Genomic DNA, 22,740 nt, shown 5'->3' with positions numbered 1-22,740 from the left:
GCTCCGAATAAACTCTATTCTATAGGAAGAAGAAAAAGGAGGAGGAGGAGGAGGAGGAGGAGGAGGAGGAGGAGGAGGAGGAGGAGGAAAAGAAGAAGAAGAAGAAGAAGAAGAAGAAGAAGAAGAAGAAGAAGAAGAAGAAGAAGAAGAAGAAGAAGAAGAAGAAGAAGAAGAAGAAGAAGAAGAAGAAGAAGTCCATTGACCTGACCTTCTAATTCGCACGCTCCCCTTTCAGTGAGTGTCTGGTGCAAGAAATTGCTCAGGACTTGAAAACAGATCTGCACTTACAGAGTGCAGCTACTGGTGCTTCACAGGAGGCAAGTGAGGCCTGTGTGGTTGGCCTTTTTGTAAATTCTTTTTTTTTTTTTTTTTGGTTCCTTTTTTTCTGAGCTGGGGACCGAACCCAGGGCCTTGCGCTTCCTAGGTAAGCGCTCTACCACTGAGCTAAATCCCCAGCCCTGTGGTTGGCCTTTTTGAAGATACCAACCTGTGTGCTATCCATGCCAAACGTGTAACAAATATGCCAAAAAGATATCCAGCTAGCACACCACACACGCGGAGAATGTGCTCAAGAATCCACTATAAGGGGAAACATTTTATTCTCAAAAACATGTTTTCCTCTTCTTCCTGTTATCAGTAGTTCTGAATGTTAGATATTTTTCCATGGGGTCAAAGGTACCTAAGTCTATGATTGAGAGTGGAAACACAGGGGACAGAATCAGGTATTGGCAGTTTCTCCACGTTCATTTGTGTGTCAATTTTTAATATAAATGCTAGATGTAAAGCATTAATACAGGCAAAATGTTTCAGTGAACACATTTCAACAGTTCAACTTTATAACAATTATAAATAAACCTGTTAAAATTTTCTGGACAATGCCAGAATTTGGATTTTTTTTTAAGTAAGTAAATTTCTTATTGGCAGCAAAATGAACAAACAAAAACAAAAAAACAAATTTGCCACTGAAGTAGCCCTTCTGGATGGTAGTCCAGTTGGAGTTGTCTTTAAGGCCTAGCTGCACCTCAGGTTGCCCAGCGCACACTGTAGGCCACATAGACGCCGATACTGCAGCAAGAGGATGTCCACCACTATGCTGCAAAACCAGGACTCAGGGTCTCCTTAAGGAACACCAACCTTGTCTTCTTCTCCAGCCCAAAGCCTGGCACCCAAATTCTGAGTTCTCCGCAGCAGAGTCACCTCAGGTCACCCAGGCTTACCAGGCTAGTCTTTACCTGTTTGGTGAGTCATCTTCCCAGCTACAAACCTCCTCTGGGGTTGCTTTCCTCTCCTTGTGTCCTGTAGGGGTTTTTGTTGTTGTTGTTGTTGTTGTTGTTGTTGTTGTTGTTGTTGTTGTTGTTGTTGTTGTTGTGTTTTCATTTCCACTCTATTCTACAAATTTTAAATTTTCCTTCTAGACTTTCTTCACTGACCCCGTTCATCACTGACTAGCAAGCTATCCAGTCTTCAAGTTTATGTGTCCATAATTTCTCTTGCTGTTCATTCCTAGTTTTATTCCATTGTGGTTGGAGAGCATACAAAACTATTTCAATTGCTCTATAGTTGTTAAAACTTGTTTTGTGTCCTATTATATGAGTATGTATATATGTATGTATGTATGTATGTATGTATGTATGTATGTATGTATTGAAATAAGGTATCACTATGTAGCCCTGGCTGGCTGGAACTTTCAGCAAAGACCAAGCTAGCCTCGAACTCACAGAGCTCTGCCTGCCCCTGCCACCTAAATGCTGGAATTAAAAGCAAGCATTTGCCATAGCACACATGATCTATTTTAGAAAGAGCCTCATGGGCTGCTGAGAAAAATGTATACTCAGCCATGTTTGAATGGAATGTTCTATAGAAATCTGTCAGATCCATTTGGCCTAGGATGTCATTCAATGCAGATAATCCTGTTTATTTTTCTGTCTGGATGGCCAATGTATTGGTAAATATAAAGAACTGAAGTCATGGAACTGAAAAGGATGGCAACCCCATAGGAAGACCAAGAGTGTCAACTAACCCAGAGACTGAGCCACAGACAAAGAGTACACATGGGCTGCTCCGGGGCCCCGGCACATAGATTGCCTTATCTGGCCTCAGTGCGAGAGGATGCACCTAATCCTGTAGTGACTCGATGCCCCAGAGAGGGGGAAGCTAGGGGGCACCCTTTCAGAGGGGAAGGGGAGGGGGAAGAACTCTGTAAGGGAGAACAGGGAGAGGACAACATTTGGGAGGTAAATAAAAATTAATTTTTTAAAGGAAAAAAAGAACTGAAGTCACACTGGGCATGACGACTCTCAGGAAGCGAAGGCAGAGGCAGGTAGGTCTCTGTGAATTCGAGGACAACCTGGTCTATAGTGCTAGTTCTAGGACAGCCAGCGGTACAAAGAGAAACCCTGTCTCCTGTCTCAACCCCACCACCACCACCCCCTAAAATGAGACAGAGAGAGCTGAAGTCACCTACTGTCACTAAGTTGAGGTTACTTTGTATTTGTCTCATGTTGTTTTTGACATTGGGTGAATCTGGGCTTGGTGGGTATATATTTTAAATTGTCATAGCCTATTGATGAATTGTTTTCTTAATCAAGAAAAAGTGACCTTCATCTTATGACTAGTTTTGCTTTGAAATCTATTTTGTCTGGACTGGAGAGATGGCTCAGTGGTTAAGAGCTCCCCACTGCTCTTCCAGAGGTCCTGAGTTCAATTCCCAGCAACCACATGGTGGCTCACAACCATCTATAATCAGGTCTGGTGCCCTCTTCTGGTGTATCTGAAGACAGCTACAGTGTACTTATATATAATAAATGAATAAATAAATCTTTGAAAAAAAAGAAATCTATTTTGTCAAATATTAGAATAGTGACACGTGCTTGTTTCCTACTTCCATTTCTTGACCCTAAGACTGCATCTGTCTTTGACGGTGAAATGCACTTCTTAGAAGCAAGAGATGGGGCTGGAGAGATGGCTCAGCGGTTAAGAGCACCCGACTGCTCTTCCAGAGGTCCTGAGTTCAATTCCCAGCAACCACATGGTGGTTCATAACCATCTGTAATGGAATCTGATACCCTCTTCTGGTGTTTCTGAAGACGGTGACTAATAAGGTGAGAGATGGACCTTGTCTCATTTCATTTTGTGTGTCAGGATGTGTTTCTTACATGTATGTCTGTAGCACCATATGTGTGTGCCTAGCGCCCAAGGAGGTAAAAAGAAGGCACCAGATCCTCTGCAGCTGGGGTTATAGATGATTATCAGTTGCCATAGGGATGCTAGGAAATGAACCCTGTACCCTCTCCAGCCCCAGAATCTTATATTTGTTTGGTTTTATCTATTTATTTTAGTACTGTTTTGTTTCGTTTTGTTTCGTTTTGTTTCGTCGAGACAGGCTTTCTCTATATAGCCCTGGCTATCCTGCAACTGGCTTTGTCTGCTTTGTGACTGCTAAGATTAAAGGGATGTGCCACCAAGCCTGGCTCATCCTTATATTTTCCTTCATTCTTTGTTTGTTTGTTTGTTTGTTTTCTTTCTTTCTCTTGTTTTGTTATTGTTGTTGGTTAGGTTAGGTTAAGTTAGGTTAGGTTTGGTTTGGTTTGGTTTGAGACAAGGTTTCTCTGTATAACCCTTGCTGTCCTGGAACTCACTTTGTAGGCCATGCTGGCCTCGAATTCACAGACCTCTGCCTCTGCGTCTCTCTGCACCCCTGCACCCCTGCCTCGAATTCACAGACCTCTGCCCCTGCGTCTCTCTGCGCCCCTGCGTCTCTCTGCGCCCCTGCGTCTCTCTGCGCCCCTGCGTCTCTCTGCGCCCCTGCGTCTCTCTGCGCCCCTGCGTCTCTCTGCGCCCCTGCGTCTCTCTGCGCCCCTGCGCCCCTGTCTCCGCCTGCACTTCCGCTTCCCCAGTGCTGGGATCAGAGGCATGTTGACACTGCCCTTTATTTTTTCAACTGAAGTAGTTACAATGTTCCAGAGGATTGAGGTTGCAGTAGCAGAATTGAAATGCCATTTTCCTCTGCTACACTGCTGTTAGGGCACCAAACTCAGTGTCTAGTCCTTCCTTAATGTAAAATAATGACCCCCAAGGATAATTACTATAAAAGAATAGGCCTAATACGAATTTACAATAATTGCAAAAACAAAGTTGCCGGGTATAGCGGGACACACCTTCAATCCCAGCACTTGAGAGGCAGAGGGAGGTGGATGAAGGTCTAGAGTCTGCTTTATTGCCGATTGCAGTCTGAACTCTGACAGCACTCCTTAGGATCTCAGAGCCCTCTCACAACCCTGTATGCTCCTCTGTGAAGTCTCTTCACAGATGCTCGACCCATCAGTGGGTTGGATCACAACGCAGGTCCCATCTGTTGGCAGTCCTTCAGGAGTCCTGTGAATGCTGACACCACGTCTAGAGGTGCTTACTGACAACAGGCACTCCACAGTCTGTAGTGTTCCCATGAAGAGAGCCTCACTAAACACTGTTTGGACTCAGAATTCCTTCCCCAACAGTGGAGTGGAATTCTTCTGGTCCCATGTCTATATGTCATCTCATGACATTTGCTCTGAGTTTCCAGAGTGAGGTTGCCTGATGATCTGGGGCTGACAAGCCACTGACTTAGAAAGGGTCTTTGTAAAATGGCATCCTGTGGCTGCTCCAGTCAAATGCCAAGAGAAGAAAATTCTGCCGAGTCTCTCTACCCTCGGCTGCAGCTCTGTACAACTTTTGTCTCCTTTCCCCCCTTTTTATTTATCTTTAAAATGTCTGTTACTGAGAGTCCAGGGCTGATTTTCCAAAGCTCTCTCCTTCTCTCAGTGGGTAGACCTCCCTAGACCACACTGATCCCTACGTGACAGCTCTCCTTTCTTTAGATGGGTTTGCTTTTGTAAGTAACCAGATATTCCTTGAAGTTTCCCATATATTTTCTTCTTCATGCTGCACTTTGTCAGCTGAACCATGCTTTGATGAGGAGAGGTTATTTTGTGGCCACGACTGGGCTTCTGAAGGCCTTCTATACCTGGATGTCTGTGTCCTTTCCAAAGTTTAGGAATTTCCCTGCTATGATGACACCAAAAAGATGGCTTTCTCCATAGCTTTAGTGTTTTTGTTTTTTTATCATGTCCCATGGATCATATATGTTCTGTTCTAATTTTTTTTCTTGAAGTGTCTGAATGTGTCTTCGAGCCCTGATATTCTTTCTTTTGCATATCTAGTCTACTAGATATAGGGCTTGCAAGTCAGTTTCTTATTTGATTTATTGAGCTTTACATTTTGAAGATTTACTTCCTTTTTTCAGAACCTTTATCCATATATTGAATTCTTCTTTCATATCCTATATTGTCTCCCTTAATTCGTTCAGCTGTTTATTTTCTTCTGTTTTCCTTTTTATTTACTTATTAGTGTGTATATGTGCGTGTGACACACACACACACACTGAGAGAGAGAGAGAGAGAGGGAGAGAGAGAGAGAGAGAGAGAGAGAGAGAGAGAGAGAGAGAGAATATGCATGTAGAAGTCAGAGGCTGACTTTGAGGAGTCAGTAGTTCTCTCCTTCTGGGGATGCCAGGACTGAATTCAGATTGTCAGACTTGAGCAATAAGTGCCATCGCTGCTTTACCTCACTTTGTTGTGACCTTATCTGCTTTCAGCACTAGGGTAATTCTGCTTTTCTAAGTATAGAATAATTCTCTCTTTCAGATCTTTGCAATAATTTCAGAAGTGTTCGTTCTTCAAACATTTGTTAGAATTCAGAAGCGAGCCTTTCCTAGGCTTCTCTTTTTTGAGAGAATTTTTTTTTCTTTTCTTTTTTTCGGAGCTGGGGACCGAACCCAGGGCCTTGCGCTTGCTAGGCAAGCGCTCTACCACTGAGCCAAATCCCCAACCCCTTGAGAGAATTTTTAAATACAAATTCAATTCATTTGTCATTGTTCTGTTTAAGGCTCTCCCACCCCCATCGCTTCCAAAATTGGGGGAAATTTCTGCCATCATCTTATTTCCTAGAACAGGATTGAATATGCTCCATCCATTTATGGTCAGTGTACAGTCCCTTTTGTCCATTATGTAGGTAATGGTTTTCTGAATGTACTTATATTTGTGGACACATGTTCATTCATGTCTGTGCATTGAAAGTTTGGGTTCCATTTAAAAAATATTTGTGATGTGGCTTTGTTTCTTACTTTCCTTCCACAGAGTCTAAGCAAGCCTCGAGGTGCTCTTTAAGCCTCTGGTCATTGCTATTCTTTCCTCACTAGATGGCAACCTAAACTCAATTTTGCTGTGAGTCACTGTCCAAGGCAAACTCGGAAGTTTGGTCCAAGGGTGTGCCTCACTCTGCTGAGTAAGAATTCAACCCCTAGGCAATCTCTTGCACCAAACATACCTGTCCTTCCTCAGAAAGGACAATAACTCTCTTTATACTGTACTACCTGGCTTTCGGGAAGAAAGAAGTCCCAAAAAGATTTTGGTGGATCATATGAAAAGCCTGCAGCCAAGCTGGAGAGATGGTTCAGTGGCTAAAAGCACTTGTTCAATTCTTGGTGCTCACACAATAGCTCATACCCATCTGTAACTCCAGTTAAAGTGGACTCAGTGCTCTGTTATAGTTTCTTTGGGCACCAGGTACACATGTGTACAAACACATATCCAGACCAAAAAAAAAAAAAAAAAAAAAAAACATACACAAAAAAATCAGTGAGACCTGTCGCCCACCAAAAAAAAAAAAAAAAAAGGCAAGGTTATAATACACCTTAGTCACAAAAATTATAGAATTATAGCCAGGAATGATGGCACACACCTTTAGTACTCTTTAATGGCACTTGGGAAGCAGAGGCAGCTGGATCTGTGAGTTTGAGGCCACAGCGCCAGCCTGGTCTATATAAGGGAGTTCAGGACAGCCAGGGCTCTGTTACACAGAGAAATCCTGTCTCAAAACAAAACAAAAGCCAGGACTAGCATGGAGACAAGACCAAGGCCCCTGGCTCCTGCTAATATGTCTGTGGCCTGATGATTCTACATTTGGCCAGTGACTGTATGGAGCAAGTCCATCCCACCAGGGCTAAGAATCCTTTCCTGACAACAGGGTAAGATACAGAGGTTCTATTCACAGACACCAACACAGAATATTGGAGGCCAGTCTCTGTCTTGAGGCTTCATTATGACCTGTATTTACTCCTTCCCCAACTCGTGCTAATCATTACAGAGCTGTCTGTATGCTATGGGAGTGGGGAGTGGGATTAGGGAAGGATAGTTTCTTGGCTCTGAGGCTGACAGAGTTGATATCATCTGAAAATTTACATCCACGGGGGCTAGAGAGATGGCTCAGTGGTTAAGAGCAACGACTGCTCTTCCAGCGACTGCTCTTCCAGAGATCCTGAGTTCAATTCCCAGCAACCACATGGTGGCTCACAACCATCTGTAAAGAGATCCGATGCCCTCTTCTGGAGTATCTGAAGACAGCTACAGTGCACTTATATATAATAATAAATGAGTAAATCTTTAAAAAAAATTTACATCCACAAAGACCAGTACAGCCCTGAGACAGACACCTGGGTCATGCTACAACCAATGAGTCTAGAAATATAACCAGTTGGGGTTTCAGAGTCTTCTAGGAGTATGGCAGTAGCAATCCCACCAGTGACCACATGTCTAGAGTCAGAGACCATGAGATGCTGCTCTGTAATAGACATTGCTGAAGTGAGTCCATAGATTTCCCTTCCACCTATCACAACTACTTGGTTCTCAATCCTGAATTGCTCATAGTTGATGAAGGGAAATCTTAGTCGGTGCAACTGTGACATAGCTATTTTTTTTTCAATTTTTTTCTTATGATAGTGTTAAAACCAATATTATAATCTCCCAGTTGCCTCAGGTCTTCAGATAGTATTGTTATGCTTTAAAAAGTTATTTAAATTGGTGTTTTTGTGAGGAGCCTCACACTGGAAATTTTTATTCTAATATCTTGTTCTACCTTTTAAGAAAAAAAAAACTTTTCAACAATAATTATATTCAAGATGTCTGTCTGTCTCGGAAAGGCTATGTGTGTCTGATCCTGTGCCTGGGCTGCATGAATTTACAACACATCTCTCAGGGAGCCTGGAGTTCACTGATTCAGAGAGGTTGGCTGGCCAGGATTTCTCTTGTCTCTATCATCGCAGCACTGGGATTACAGGACACACCACCTCACCCAGATTTCTTTTGTTTTGTTTGATTTTTTTCAAGATAAAGTTTCTCTGTGTAGCCCTAGCTGTCACCTGGCTTTTTAAATAAATGATGAGGACTGAACTCGGGTCCCTGTGCTTATGTGGCAAACACTTTACAGATGAAGCCATCTCCCTAGCCCAATTATGCTTTTATTGTCTACTTAGGCCTATGAAAAAAGCTCACTGATAGGACGCATGCTAAACCTATAAAAGGCCTTGAATTTAATTCTCAGCACCATAAACTAAAATTATACATCCACTGGAAAGTTCCCCAGTAGTGGTGAATACAATCATGGCTGCCCAACATGCAGAAGATAAACAAAGGATGTGGGTTCAACCCAAAACAAGTCACTTAAGCATAGGGAACACTGCATGGTATGTAATACTATGCACTGTATGACGAGCAAGTGCTCTGCTGATGCCCTACGCACGCCACCCTCAGTCTTTGGGGTTTTATGTTTTCTTTTCTTTTGTTGTTGTTGTTGTTGTTGTTTTGTTTTGTTTTTGTTTTTGAGACAGGGTTTCTTTATGTAGCCCTGACTGTCCTAGAACACACTCTATAGAACAGGCTGGCCTGAATTCATAGAGACCTGCCTGCCTCTGCCTCCCAAGTGCTGAAATTAAAGGCATGTACAACTATACCTCACTGTGTTGTTATTATTATTATCGAAATATAATTACGTTATTTCCCTTTCCCTTCCACCCTCCAACTTGCGTCCTCAAAATTCATGGCCTCTATTTATTTATTACTGTTTTACACACACACACACACACACACACACACAAATGCACAACTATAAAAAGAGAATTTTTAAATACGGGTGGATTTTTATAATAAAATAAGATTTTATACAAAGAATAAAAGGTGACATGTAAGAACAAAATTAAAAAACAAAGAACAAAAACTCTAAAAGCCATGTTACAAAAATCTAAGTAATTTGTGTAAAGTTTGTGGAGAATGAGACTTAAGGATGACATATGTTTGATTGAATAAGGTTATTATAATTCTTGAGGTTATATCAATCTACTCACAGTAAAATCTACAAATAATTTGCTATAAAAATCAACCACTCTCTTAGTTAGGGTTTTAATTCTGTGAACAGACACCACAACCAAGGCAAGTTTTATAAAGGACAGCATTTAATTGGGGCTGGCTTACAGGTTCAGAGGTTCAGTCCATTATCAAGGCAGGAACGTGGCAGCATCCAGGCAGGCATGGTGCAGGAACAGGAGCTAAGAGATCCACATCTTCATCTGAAGGACTCTAAGAGAATGGCTAGGACTACGGTATTAAAGGCCACACCCACAGTGACACACCTACTCCAACAAGGCCACACCTCCTAATAGTGCCACTTCTTGGTCCAAGCCTATATCAACCATCACAACCACATTTCACTAATTAGGATATTTATGAAACTAGAAAGATGGCTCAGCAGTAAAGAGCACTTGTTCGTTCCAGAAGATTCAGATTCGATTCTCTGCACCCAAATGGCAACTCACAATCATCCTAGACTTCAGTTTCAGTGGATAGGACACTTTCTTTTAGCCTCCACAGGCACTAAGCACACAAATAGTGCCCATGAATACATGCAGAAAAAATATATCCATAGATATAAAATTTAAAAAAATTAGTTTTATTTTAAAAAGGCAATTACTTGTGGTTTCGCTAACTTTGGCTTTAACGACATGAGAAAACTGAGTCTTAACAAAATCTGGTTTATTTTAAATGGCTTCTGTTTGTTGTCAGGCCTTATTTAAACACTACCTAGAAGTTAAAATACTGGTAAAGCTGTCCTTTTAAGCCCATCAACCACAGCTTGGGGGCCTACACCTATGAGGATGAGGTTGTCAAAAAAGACAGCCAACATTTTGGCTCTGGCCTTCCAAGTTCTGCCAGGACCTGGGACATAATAGGGCCCTTTTGTAAAGCATTCATCTCCTCTTGCTGCTACTTACTGCAGGCCCAAGGCCGAGACCTAGAGCCACTTTCGTGTGCTCTGTTGATGAATCTGACTTGCGTTGTTGAACTTTTACTGCCCTCTTGGCCCAGGCCCAGCCTGGAGATGTTCTTCCACGCCAGGCCCAACAGGGAGCTGTGCTATATGACTGTCTTAGACTTCAGCCAACCAATTCCATCCCACCCCTAGGATTCCCTCATCACGCAATTTTTCACTGATTTACAATCACTAATCACACTGAGTCTGAAGGTTTGACCTGCTTACTCCTCCAACCTGACCTGAAATCAACCAAGTTTGGGCAACAGCAGAAACAAAAGAAAACTTCTGATCAATATAGCATACCTTGAATCTCATAGCAGACACACAAATAACAAAATAAATCCACATGCCAGGACTCAATTCAAAACCGGAACAATATGAAAGACCAAGAAAGTATGCCCCTCCAAAAGACCAGCAGTCCTATAGAAATGTTATCCAGTAGGAATCACCTAGATGAACCTCAAAATACAGAATTTAAGAAGAACAAAGAATTTAAGGAATTCAAAGAGACTACAAGCAAACATCTGAATGAACTTAAAGACAATGGAAATAATACCCAAATTAAAGTTTAAGAAAACACTAAGAGACTGGAGAGATCACTCAGTGGTTAATACTTGCTGTTACAATGCCAACCAACCAGAGCTTCCAGGGACTAAGCCACTACCCAAAGACTATATACATGGACTGACCGTGGACTCTGACCTCATAGGTAGCAGTGAATATCCTAGTAAGAGCACCAGTGGAAGGGGAAGCCCTGGGTCCTGCTAAGACTGAACCCCCAGTGAACTAGATTGTTGGGGGGAGGGTGGTAATGGGGGGAGGATGGGGAGGGGAACACTCATATAGAAGGGGAGGGGGAGGGGTTAGGGGGATGTTGGCCCGGAAACCGGGAAAGGGAATAACAATCGAAATGTAAATAAGAAATACTCAAGTTAATAAAGAAAAAAAAATAAATTAAAAAAAAAACAAAGCTTTATGTATAACCACATTCAAGTGCAGTGTGCCATGCCAAGAATACATATATCGGGGTTGGGGATTTAGCTCAGTGGTAGAGCGCTTGCCTAGCAAGCGCAAGGCCCTGGGTTCGGTCCTCAGCTCCGAAAAAAAGAAAAAAGAAGAAAAAAAAAAGAATACATATATCTAGTTTCACTGATATATCTCTGATCCAACTTTGTAATACATGTGCAAATATTGAATAAACTGCCTACCACATTAAAAAAAAAAAAAGAATACTTGTTGCTTGCCAAGCAGTGGTGAGGTAAACCATTAATCCCAGCACTTTCAATGCAGAGACAGGTAGATTTCTCTGAGTTTGAGGCCACCCTGGTCTACAAAATGAGTTTCAGAACAGCCAGGGGTACACGGAGAAACCCTGTCTTGAAAAACAAACAAACAAACAAAAGAATACTTGTTGCTCTTGGAAAGGACCTGGATTCAGTTCCCAGCACCCACACGGTAGCTCACAACCATTTGTAACTTTGGTTAGAGGGGATCTAATACCTCCTCTGACTTCCACAGGCACCAGGCACAAATGCAGCAGGCAAGCACTCATACACATACAAATAAAATAAATAATTTTATAAAAAAAACCAAACAAACACAAATATCTGAATTGAATTCCAAAACCAACACAGGATTCGGTACTGGCTCAATAAAGAGATTGAAATTCAAGCTGACCTGGAAACATAGAGCGGCTTGTCTCGGGTACTGAGACCTGAGGCCAGGCGGCGGGGCGGCAGGGCGGCAGGGCCGCAGGGCAGGACGGCAAAGTGGGGAGGGATGGGTGTGAGCGCGGAGCCCTGGAGCCTCTCGGTCGCCCGGGCCGGGGGTTCGCGTCTCCCTTGATCAAGAAGGCGAGCACAGCGCTGCTACCATCGCAGGATGTAGAGAACACAGTGGAGACGCTCATGTTACATCCAGTGATTAAGGCTTTCCTCTGCGGCTCCATCAGCGGAACCTTTTCCACGCTCCTCTTCCAGCCTCTGGACCTCCTCAAAACCCGCCTGCAGACCCTGCAGCCCTCAGATATAGGGCCCAGGGGTGTTGGGATGTTGGCTGTGTTCTTGAAGGTGGTTGTCACAGAAAGTCTTCTGGGCCTTTGGAAAGGGATGTCTCCTTCCATTGTGAGATGTGTCCCTGGCGTTGGAATCTCCTTTGGCACCCTGTATTCTTCCAAGCAGTATTTCTTGCGAGGCCATCCTCCCACTGCCATGGAGTCTGTCATCCTGGGCATGGGCTCTCGCTCTATGGCAGAAGTCTGCATGTCACCCATCACAGTGGTCAAGACACGCTACGAGAGTGGGGCTTACAGCTACCAGAGCGTCTGTGCAGCCCTGCGGAGCATCTGCTGTAGCGAGGGCCGCCGTGGCCTCTTCGGAGGCCTGACAGCAACTCTGCTTCGTGATGCCCCCTTCTCGGCGCTCTACCTGATGTTTTACAGCCAGACCAGGGCCACAGTGCTCCATGGTACAGGCCAGCTGGATGCTGCTCTGATGCCCCTTGTTAATTTCAGCAGTGGGATATTTGCTTGCATTCTGGATTCACTGGTGACTCAACCTGCAGACGTGATCAAAACCCATATGCAGCGCTCCCCAGTGAAAGTGTCAGTGCACTGGCCAAGTGGCCACCCTCATTCTCAAGCCCCATGGGCTGCGTGGCTTCTTTCATGGCAGCGTTCCCCGGGCCCTCCGTAAAACTCTGATGGCTGCCATGGCATGGACTGTCTATGAAGAGATGGTGGCCAGGATGGGGCTCAAGTCCTGACGAGAGAGGGCTGGAAAGGAAGATCTGCTGCCTGGCTGGTTCCTGACATGGCTGCAGCAGCTCACTCTCCTGGAGTCAGGTGAGGAACACAATGTCTGAAGAGCAAGGCACTAGTGCTGCATTCAAAGAGAGAGCGGATGGGCAGCTGGAGCCACAGGCCCTCGAGGAGCTGTCAGAGCCCATGGCTCCATGCACACTCCCCATCAGTGCTGCACACGGGGCTGGAAGCTTGGCTGCCCCACAAGGCTACTTGAGAGGAGGCCTCTGCTAGGTCGCTCTGTTTCAGCCACCTGCCTACATTACAGGGCAACTTAGAATGTTGGTAATGAAGGAATCCCACAGTAGAGAGGTGTGGGCCTCCTGTCATGTCTGAGGGCAGGAGTCTCAAGTTAGGGAAGACTGCACCTAAGAGAGCTGCAGTGGACCAGTGAGATGGCTCAGCAAGAAAAGGTGCTTGACAGAGCCTGCATCGGCTCCCGGACCCACGAGGCGGAGGAGAGAATTGCTGCAAGTTGTCCTCTGACTTCCTCACGAGCACTGCCGCCCACACCCAGTGAACAATCAGATGTAATACTTTTTTTTTTCTCTTTTTTTAGGAGCTGGGGACCGAACCCAGGACCTTGCGGTTGGTAGGCAAGCACTCTACCACTGACCTAAATCCCCAACCCCAGATGGAATACTTTTTAAATAAAGACTTCAGCAGGGTGAAAAAAATTCAAGCTGAAAAAAGTTGATTTGAAAATTAAAAACCACAATGATAAAACTCAGAGGAAATCCTTGCCAGTAGAATCCATCAAGTAGAAGAAAGAATATCAGGACTTGAAGCTAAAGTAGAGGAATAAAATCACTCAATCAAGAATATAGTAAATTTTTTAAAAGATTTAATTACTTATTTTATGTATGTGAGTACACTGCCACTGTCTTCAGACACACCAGAAGAGGGCATCAGATCTCATTACAGATGGTTGTGAGCCACCATGTGGTTGCTGGGAATTGAACTCAGGACCTCTGGAAGAACAGTCAGTGTTCTTAACTGCTAAGCCATCTCTCCAGTCCTGACCAATTTTTTAAAAGACATACAGTCTTCCTGAAATATGGGCTGGAGAGATGGCTCAGGGATTAAGGGTACTGACTGCTCATCCAGAGGTCCTGAGTTCAAATCTCAGCAACCACATGGTGGCTCACAACCATCTGTAATGAGAACTGATGCCCTCTTCTGGTGTGTCTGAAGACAGCTACAATGTACTCATATATAATAAATAAATAAATAAATAAATAAATAAATAAATAAATAAATAAATAAATAAATAAATTATGCATTAAAAATAAAAAACCACAAACAGTATACAGGAACTTTGCAACACCACAAAAAGACCAAATCTACAAAGGAGAGGAGGAGGAGGAAGAGAAGAATCACAGAAGAGGGGACAGAAAGATTGTAAGAGTCTTAGGATCGGGACAACTTAATTGATATTAGGTAGCTTATTCTAGAAACAACAGGGATTTTATACCCATGAACTCTCAATAAGACCTCATGCACCAGAACTGCAAAGTTCACACCAACCAACACAGATGGAAGAAAATTTCACACGACACCAACCTCTAGATGAAGAGGAACCAACAGTGTCTTAGTGCCTGTTCTACTGCTATGAAGAGAAATTGTGGCCAAGGCAACTCTCATAAAATAAAGCATTTAATGAGGGGCTTGTTTACAGCTTTAGAGGGCTAGTCCATGATCCTCATGTGAGAAGCAAACAGGAGGCGTGGTACTTACTTGATCAGTAGCGGAGAGCTTTACATTCTAGGACAGACAGACAGACACACAGAAAGAGAGAGAGAGAGAGAGAGAGAGAGAGAGAGAGAGGGAAAGGAGAAGAGAAACTGAAGAAACTGGAGAGATTGGAGAGACTGGAAAGACTGGGTTTGGTGTGAGCTTTCAAAACCTCAAAGCCCATCCCAGTGACAAGCATCCTCCAATAAGGCCACACCTCCTCCAACAAGGCCACGCCTCCTAATCCTTCCAAAACAGTTCCACAGGGACCAAGCATTCAAATATATGAGTTTATGAGGGTCATTTTCATTTAAACCAGCACAGGCAGTCAATGGAAGCTGAAGGAGAAGAAGGGAAAATAAGTTTTCTTTTGGAGAGATGAAACTCCAATCCTAAAATGTCAGCCCTAAACACATGCTAATAAGGGTAACACTAATTGGACTCAGGTTTTATGTGAGTGAGTATGTGTGTGTGTGTGTGTGTGTGAGAGAGAGAGAGAGAGAGAGAGAGAGAGAGAGAGAGAGAGAGAGATGGGATGGTGGAGGAGGAGGGGGCAGTGGAAATGATGCAAATACCATGTATTAATGTATAAAATCCTCAAATAAGGGGTTGGGGATTTAGCTCAGTGGTAGAGTGCTTTCTTTAGACAGAGTCTCAAGTTACCCATGCTGAGCTCAACCTTACTATCAGAAGATGACATAGGTCATCCTGGTCCTGTTGCCTCCAGTTCCAAAGTTCTGAGTTATAGTCATGGGCCATCACACACTTAGAGGACATTTTATATTCATATTTTGTTCTCTCTCTATTATACATCTACATAATACATGCTACTTATACATGGCACCAGGTTCCTTGCTGTCATGCTCACTATCATGATAATAATAAGCTAAGCCTCTAAAATTATAAGCAAACCCCCAGTAAATGTTCCCCCGCCCCGGAGCTGGGGACTGAACCCAGGGCCTTGCGCTTGCTAGGCAGGCGCTCTACCACTGAGCTAAATCCCCAACCCAGAAATGTTTTCTTTTATAAGAGTTGACTGGGTCATGGTGTCTCTTCACAGCAATTTAACAGTGAGTAAACCAGAAAATGGTACCAGGAAAACAGAGTATTGCTATAATAGGCCTACGCATGCTGCTCGTTAGTAGAATATGGACTCTGGAACTTTGGCTAGAAATGTGGTTGAACGCTTTAAGCAGTGCTTAATGAACCATACTAGTAAGAGCATTGAAGACAGTGCTGAGGGCAAATTGAACTTTGCGGGCCAAGCTCAAGAAGTTTGGGAGGGGACGGATATTAGTAAATGGCCTAGAGACTGTTCTTGGGATATTTTGGCAAAGAATGTGGCTGTTTTGTTCTCTTTTCCTTTTCATGAGGGTAAATCTGCATGAGGCTAAATTGGGTTTTGGATTAGTGCCATTGGCAGAGGTTTCAAGGCAGCCTAGTACTGACTATGTCATGTAGTTATTAATAATCACCCATGCCTATCTATAATAAAGTACAAAGAGCTACAAAACGTACAGTTTAAGGAGAAAGGGCGCACAGGAAGTGGAATGGAATTCAGTCCTGTGCTCAAAGAGATAAAAGTTTGAAGAAAAGCCTAATGGTAGATGGAATAAAGAAGTGGTGACCTCGGGGCAAGACGCTGCCCAGCTGCACTTCTAACTTGTGAAAAGGAAATGAAGGAAAGTTCGAGCAGTGACAGAAACCATTGACAACAGAAAGCTGAGTCAGATGTGATGTAATATAATTGAATGAGGGGACCAAGTTCCAGCCCCATCAAGTAACAAAACTTGGCAGCTTCAGCAATGAGATTCTGGCTTTAGAGTCAAGGATAGAAGAAAGGGGTTGTGGAATCTCCCTCTATGGCTGAGGAAAGCCGTTGAAGCACAGCATGTTTCAGAGGTGTCCCTGCATGCAGGTCCAGAAAGGCCACTGTGTGAAGCCGTGAGAGTAAAGTCTGGCTTGTCTTAGAGATTCCAAGACATTGGAGATGCCAGAACCAGGGGATACCTGCCAAGGGACACTGCAGACCAGGTGTGAGGCCAGCCTAAGACAGAGAAGTCAACAAAGCTGGAAATGAAGTGAGGAAAACATTTTGCTAATCCCTGATCCAATCATGGGCTGAAATGGAGTCCGGCCCTCAGGTATGCATAGTATTTACAGGAAACATAACTCCCTGGCCTTGTTCTGCTTCTAGAACACAAAACTGCTCCCCTCCCTGATCAAACAGTGATACCACAGTGCCTTAGTTGGGGTTTTATTGCTGTGAAGAGACACCATAACCAAGGCAACTCTTATAAAGGAAAACATTTATTTGGGGCTAGCATACAGGTTCAAAGGTTTAGTTCCTTATCAACACGGTGGGAAGTGTGGCAGCGTCCAGGGAGATATGGTGCTGGAGAAGGAGCTGAGAGTTCTACATCTTGATCCAAAGGCAGCAGAAGGAGACTGTGTCACACTGGGTGCAGCTTTAGCATTATCACCTCCAAACCCACCTCCACAGTGACATACTGCCCCTGCCTGCAGGGGCTTCGTAATTTACAGGAACCGAGGGGGATCCAAACCTGAGGAGGAATGGGCGAGAAAGAGGAGCGAGACTAAGCAGTGTCCTTGTCAAGGTCTGTTTATTGAGAGGAATGTACAGCATTTAAAGCTCTGAAGCAGGAACTGAAGTTTAGGGTGGGGGGAGAACTGGGAAGTGCCCAAGGACATAGGGTGAATCTCTAAACTGCAAGATATCCTCCGTAGACAAAGAGGCAACAGTCTTCCGGGGACAAGTTCTTTGAAAAGGTCAAGCCCTTCTCAGGAATCTGCTCAGGGCAGGGCTCTAGCTTTGCTTAGTTCTGACGTCAGGTCCCCGACAACATACTTCCTTCAACAAGGCCACACCTCCTAATATAAGTGCCACTCCCTATGACCAAGCATTCAAACACATAACTATGGAGGACATACATATTCAAACCACCCCACACATGGTAATACAGCTATGCCCCATATTTGTAAAAATTTCATGTCCTATTATGAAGGCCAACAGCCACCAATCCTGCATCAATGGAAAGTGCCCAACTTGTGTTTTTTTGCCTTTATATATAAAAACTTCAAAGTCATTAAGCCCTTGTCGGGGCACACCTCCAAATTTGGAGACCACCCAGAAATAATCACCTATGCTTCAGTAAGGAAAGCAGAGGAAAGGGCTGGGGAAGTAGAGATAGAATCCAGGTATAGGGGCTGGACAGAAGGCTCAGGAGTTAAGAGCACTAACTGCTCTACCAAAGGTCCTGAGCAACCACATGGTGGCTTACAACCATCTGTATGAGATCTGATGCCCCCTTCTGGTGTGTCTGAAGACAGATACAGTGTACTTAAAATAAATAAATAAATAAATAAATAAATAAATAAATAAATAAATAAATAAATAAATAGACCTTGTCTTGGTCCCTTCCTCTCAGAGAGGAAGTTCAACTAGTTCGGAAGGAGCTGGGGACCTGAAGAGCACTTTGACATCAAATATGGAGATACAGAGTGAAGTTTGCCCGTTGGTTTTCATCACTGTTTGGTCCAGTCTTCTCTCACTATGTCCCCTTTCCTCCTTTTCAAAATCATAATATATACTCTGTGCCATTGTATATTGGAAGCATGTCATCTGGTTTTGTATTTTGATTTTATAATATAACAGTTAAGAGATTGCTATGAGTCTCAGCGATTTTTGAACTTTGGATTGTTAAACAGTGCCGAGACTGTTATAGACTATGGAGACTTGTGAAGTTGGACTGTGAGCATTTTTGCATTATGAAATTGCTACAAGCTTATGAGGAGCCCTGAGTAGAATGTGGTGGTTCGAATAAGAATACGCCCTGTGGGGGGCTGGAGAGATGGCTCAGTGGTTAAGGGCACCGACTGCTCTTCCCGAGGTCCTGAGTTCAATTCCCAGCAACCACATGATGGCTCACAACCATCTGTAATGAGATCTGATGCCCTCTTCTGGTGTGTCTGAAGACAGCTACAGTGTACTCACATATATAAAATAAATAAATAAAATATTTTTTAAAAAAAAGAATACACTGTGTGTAGGTTCATATATTTGAATGTTTAGTCACCCCAAAATGGTCCTATTTGGGAAGGACTTGGAGGTATGGCCCTTGTAGGAGTAGATGTGGTCTTGTTGGAGAAAGTGTGTCACTGGAGATGGGCCCACACCAGGCCCAGTCTCTCTCCATCTGCTTGTGGATGTAGATGTAGCTCTCAGGTACCATCCTGATGCCATGTCCCTTGCCATGATGCTAATGGACCAAGCCCCTGAAACTGTAAGCCAGCCCCTAATTAAATGCTTGCTTTTATGGGTTTCCTTGATCCTGGTGTCTCTTCACAGCAATAGAACAGTGACTAAGATAAAATATACATATATTATCCTTTGATGATGTTAGGGAGTGAATCCAGGACCCTACACATGTTATCTATGTGTTCTATTACTAAGGCACATCACAAATCTTTTTTTACTTATTTAAGACAAAAGGTCGCATTGTAATCAAGGCTGTCCTAGAATTAACCATGAAACTCAGGCTTGCTTTGAATTCATGGCATCCTCCTGCCCCAGCTTCATGCATGTTGTTGGGATTTTAAGTGTGAGTCACCAGGCCAGGTGTGTGTCTGTGTGTCTGTCTGTCTGTCTGTCTGTCTGTCTGTCTGTGTGCACGCCCGCACGCGCGCACGCGCATGATACATGTTAGGGATTGAACAAACCCTAAACAAATAAGTACGTAGTACATTAGCGACAGCATTGCAGAGTAATATAAAATGCTTATTCACCCAAGCTGAATATGATATTTATCACTAAGGGGCATCAGTACAGAAAAGGTGATTTGCAGGCTGATCCATACTAACCAAAGCCCAAGCAAACCCAACAGTAGGAAAAATCTTCCCCAGAAATCAGTAGACCTTGAGGATGAGAAAAGCAATGTGCTGTCAACAGTGTCCAATAACCTTCTGATGCCCTCCTTCTGTGAACCAAACCCAATAAGCCCAATGGTCACGGACTCTTGCAAGCTACTATTTAGCTCAGAGGGACACATTCAACAACAGCAATTTATTCCTACATGTATCAACAGAAAATTAAAATGAGCTGCAATGTAGGTCATCAATAAAGCACTTGCTTTGTACGTAAGAGGAGGACTCTTCTGCTGTATAACCCTAACAATGAGAACTCGCCCCTCACGGTTTCGAGAAACAAATCAGTAAGACCAATTGGAGAGTACAGCAGGTCTTCAAGCCTGTCCCCTGAGCTTCTTAGAGATGGAGAGTGGAGCTCAAAAGGGAGATACCCATCTACTGTAGGACAGATTAGATGGCCAGCCTCCATCGGGAAGATTCTCAGTGGAGATGGGCTTAGGGGAAAGAGGGAAGGCATGTTTTAAGGGTAAGCTACAGACAGGTCTGCTTTAGAAGGAAGTAAACAACCTTCCTGTCACTGCTGAGGTTATCCGAGTAAATAAATAGATGGGTTCCAAAATGCTCTGACCCTGTCTTTAGAGCACGGGCTCTGACCAGTCCTATTGTGGGATGGCTAGGTGATTCAGAAAGACCCGAGGGTGTGGTGGCCTTCCCTAGGAGTTCACAGAGGACCAGCAGTAACCCTCATTAATCCTCTAATTAGCACCTTAATTGCTGATATCTTCCTAGGCCTGTGTACTGGGTACCAGCCTAGTGCACAATTACCCTCTCGAATCTTCCAGCAAAGCTTCCAGGCAGCAAAAATCTTCCCCAAGATATTTACATTCCACCTTCTTTCCCTCTCCCCCCAGGGAGCTGAGAAAATTGATTTTAATCCTCCGGGCTCCTGTTGCCTAGCAGCAGAAGTGCCTGCTCCTAGAAACCAGGAACCACAAAGGATGCTGCCAAAAATGGGGGCTGTCTGGGCCTTGCTTTTGCTCAACCACCAAAGGCTGCATCCACAATATTTCTTTCCCATGCTGAGCTTTAAGAGGCTGTTCACTGGGGCAGCTGAATGTCCAACCTTACCCAACACCAACCTGCCAGTCTAGGGCCCCTTTGAGTCAAATTTCTCAGGCTAGCAGGGAAACGACTCGTGATGGTGACATGGCTGTAGCTATAAATCACATAACCTGACGTGGAATGAACTTGCTAGTTAGATGTCGTTCGACTCTCCTTGGTTGACTGGATGGGAGTGGGATCCTGTTACCCTGGGTGACTACAACCCCCCACCTGGGGCGGGTGCATACGGGATAAATAACCCCAGGTCACTGGGGTTGGGAGGGACTAGGGACCACATAAGATAAATCACTCCTACAAGTATACAAACTGAAATTCTGGACTTCTTAGGCATACATACTTAGGACTGAGGAAATGCCACAAAGCAGAACCAACCAACATGATCAACTTCACCGTTAAGCCAGTGGGAAATGCCAGAGGCTCTGCCCCCTCTCTGGTGGGACAATAGGAACAGGTTGCTCCACTCTGAAGAAGCCCCTGCCTCCACCTTTCTGAGATAGTTCCAGAACCACCCTATAGGGGTCACCTAGGGAGAATTACTACTTGGCCCACTTTCCCAGAATGTTTGAAGTAGTTAGGAGTTCAGGAGCACCAGGAGAGGCCTTTCCAGAATTTGACTCTGTGGTGTGATAATAGACATTTTTAGACCATTCCTACATCTTGGCAGAAACAGTAATTATGGCTCCCCCAGGAATGCGAAGAGCCCTGGTAGTAACTACAGAAAAGGAGGCACAGGAATGTACATCAGGAGACCCACAGCCATCTCTTCCCCCAGGTTCAACTCAGAGCCTCATTCCTGCCTCTCAGAGACTTTCTTGCTCACCCCCCTCACAAGAAAAGGGATTTGGCCTCTCTCTTCCACTGCCCAGCACATAAATCTGCCTCCACAGGCTGAGAGGGACAGCATGGCTGCTTCCAGAATGTGAGGGCTGAAGTGAGGGGGCATGCTAGCTGTCTCCAGGCACAAGCTACTGCCTGCACAGCCACGGAGCTGCTAGTGCACAGAGACACATAGAAGGCTCCCGCCACCTCTGTGGAGGTTATTCGACGCACCAAATGCCTTCCTAAAGTGACCAGGCAAACAACACTTTGGTAGACACCTTCTTTGAGAACTTTCTTTATTCCACATGTAAACCCGGCCGTTACAGAAACCAGTAAACCTGATGACAAGAATGTGGTGGTAAGCTCTCCAGTACACATCGCCCAGCCTTAGAGATGGTCAGCTCCCAGACATCCATCTCAGCAGTGGATCTCTAGGGATTTCAGGATGCAATCCAGAAGAACAAGAACTCTTGTCACTCGGCCCCGCTGTCATGATAAGGCCTAGGATGAGTGCTATCCTATCACAGCCTCAAATCCTGAATGTCAAATGCCTGATGGCTCGTCGATGTCATGAAATGTGCTCCTGTGTTTTGTTCAGTAGGCAGCACTAGAAGATTCTGCATGCTTGCCCAAGCAACACCAAGAAAAGGTTGCACAGGTAGGTTTAGTGGCACACACCTTTGATCCCACCACTTGGGAGGCAGAGGCATGTAGATTTCTGTGAGTTCAAGGCCAACATGTTCTAAAAAGGGAGTCACTAGAAGAGCCGTGGCTACATAATAGAGAGACCCTCTAAGAAGAAAGAAGTAGGGGTGGGTGAAGAAAAAGAAGTGCCTGCTTTGTGTGGTCTGATAGGGTTCCAGAACAAGGTGGTCACATGTGGAGAATACTTGTCCTGTGGATTTTGTATTTACTGAGCTCTGTGACAGTCTGCTCTTTGTAACCATCTTATTTTACTCATTTTGGTAGAGTCTGATCTTATTTTATCAGCTTAGGTAGATTCTCTCTACCTTTGATGTCTTTTCTTAGTAATTTTCCATCCAGGAAATTTTCCACACTGTCCCATAGCAGTACACACACACACACACACACACACACACACACACACACACACACACACACACACACAATGTAACCTCTTAGCTAGATCTCAGCTTGATTTGTCATGAGCTTAGAACTGTAGCAACATGTAGGACCTG

General features: G+C 44.2%; 1 pseudogene; it reads left to right on the top strand.

Moving 5' to 3' along the window:
• The first annotated feature begins 11,851 nt into the window (after positions 1-11,851).
• On the top strand, positions 11,852-12,964 carry Slc25a38-ps1 (solute carrier family 25, member 38, pseudogene 1; annotated as a pseudogene).
• Positions 12,965-22,740: the final 9,776 nt, after the last annotated feature.

Source organism: Rattus norvegicus, chromosome X (assembly GCF_036323735.1).
Source record: "Rattus norvegicus strain BN/NHsdMcwi chromosome X, GRCr8, whole genome shotgun sequence".
In the NCBI taxonomy this organism is placed as follows: domain Eukaryota; kingdom Metazoa; phylum Chordata; class Mammalia; order Rodentia; family Muridae; genus Rattus; species Rattus norvegicus.
This window is presented reverse-complemented; position numbering and strand designations above follow the sequence as displayed.